This window comes from Sinocyclocheilus rhinocerous, unplaced genomic scaffold (genome assembly GCF_001515625.1).
Source record: "Sinocyclocheilus rhinocerous isolate Xijiao unplaced genomic scaffold, SAMN03320098_v1.1 scaffold1266, whole genome shotgun sequence".
NCBI classification, from domain to species: domain Eukaryota; kingdom Metazoa; phylum Chordata; class Actinopteri; order Cypriniformes; family Cyprinidae; genus Sinocyclocheilus; species Sinocyclocheilus rhinocerous.
In genome coordinates this window covers 218,979-221,030 of record NW_015660496.1, presented here as the reverse complement: position 1 = coordinate 221,030, position 2,052 = coordinate 218,979, and the positions used below count along the sequence as shown (strand labels likewise).

General features: G+C 35.7%; 1 pseudogene; it reads right to left on the bottom strand.

Annotated features, from left to right (window-relative positions):
* Window positions 1-979: 979 nt before the first annotated feature.
* LOC107725026 (NEDD8-activating enzyme E1 regulatory subunit-like) overlaps window positions 980-2,052 on the bottom strand; it is a 14,894-nt pseudogene continuing 13,821 nt past the window's right edge.

The following is a 2,052-nucleotide window of genomic DNA, read 5'->3' as shown; positions in this document are numbered from 1 at the left end:
CCACAATACAGCTTAGCACATATTTAGAAAAATTACATGACATGTATAAACAGTAGTTCTCCAGTTACCATGTGAAAATGTCACACGTTTATATCAGATAATGTAGGCTGAAAGCATAGTGAGGCGATACAAATATAAAACTATCTTAACTGCTGGTTTAGACTTTTTTTTTTTTTTAATAATGTTTTTCAGGGTATTTGTAGAGTTTATAAAATCAAATTCAAGACTTTTTAAGACAAATAAAATTAATGTGATAAAAAAAAATGTCAGGGCGGCCCATCATAGCCTTCTGAAGGCCATGTTTTTAAAGGGGTCATATGATGCGATTTCAATTTTTCCTTTCTCTTTGAAGTGATACAAGCTCTTGGTGCATAAATTGCATAACGCCGCCCAAATGTTCATGCAAAGAAAGAAGGCGTAACTTTGATTCTGCTGTAGTATTGTTGCTGCCGCCATGTCGTGAAGACGACACCAAATACACCAAATAATGTTCTTTTTTGCAACATCATATGACCCCTTTAAAAGATGTCTCCTATGCTCACCAAGGCTACGTTCATTTAAACAAAAATACAGTAAGAACAGTAATATTCTATAATATTTAATTTTTTACAATGAAAAATAACATTTTCTATTTGAAAATATTTGAAAATGCAATTTATTCCCGTGATGGCATAGCTGAATTTTCAGCAGCCATTTCTCCAGTCTTCAGTGTCACATGATCCTTCAGAAATCATTTTAATATGCTGATTTGCTGCTCAATAAAACATCTCCTATTAACAATGTTGAAAACTGTTATGCTGCTCAATATGTTTAGGAAAATGTGATACACTTGGAGTAAGTAAGATGAAAAAAAGAAATGCTTGCTTGCTTTTATTAAGCAAGGATGCATTAAAATTATCAAACATGACAGTAAAGACAGTGTATGTACATTCAAACTGTTGTGAAAAGAACACATAAATCACACACAAAAGCTTTGGAGATATACTGTTTATTCAGTATGCAGCATCAGTTCTGGTCTTGTCAAAAAGCAACACCACTGATCAGTGTAAGTATAAACAAACTTGAGTGCCAACACTTTGATAGAGGAATGAGGAAACACAACTGGAAGGGACGATTGCTCTAAAGCTGAAAAGTAGCAGAGGTCTGTGACATGGCATTATAGAGGAACGTGTTGTTGAAAGGTACGAACTGGTGCGTGATGATTTTGATGGCTTCTTGAGCTGCTGATCCTGCAAAAAAAGGGCCTCTTTACAACTGGCATTATTATTTTGATTTCTGCATATGCAATTGGATCAAGATGGCAACGGAAACTGGCATTTTCATAATGCATTTAAGGTTGTGTTAACCAAACATATTCTCAGTAATTAACCTAGTTGGTTGCCCTAATTTTAACCAATGTTTTTTTACTAACCCTATGTTCATTCGCTATTTAAAGGGATAGTTCACCCGAAAATGTAAATTCTGTCATTAATTACTCACCCTCATGTCGTTCCAAACCCGTAAGACCTTTGTTCATCTTTGGAACACAAATTAAGATATTTTTGATGAAATCCGAGAGCTTTCTGACCCTCCATAGACAGCAATGCAACTGACATGTTCAAGGCCCAGAAAGGTAGTAAGGACATTGTTAAAATAGTCCATGTGCCATCAGTGGTCCAACCTTAATTTTATGAAGCTACGGGAATACTTTTTGTGTGCAAACAAGACAAAAATAACGACTTTATTCAACAATTCTTTTCTTCCGAGACAGTCCGATGCCATATTGCATGTGTCATGGTACTCTCGATAATGGCATCGGACTGTCCCGGAAGAGAAGAAATCATTGAATAAAGTCGTTATTTTAGTTTTCTTTGCACACAAAAAGTATTCTCGTAGCTTCATAAAATTAAGGTTGGACCACTGATGGCACATGGACTGTTTTAACAATGTCCTTACTACCTTTCTGGGCCTTGAACATGTCAGTTGCATCAAAAACATCTTAATTTGTGTTCCGAAGATGAACGAAGGTCTTACGGGTTTGGAACGACATGAGGGTGAGTACTTAATGACAGA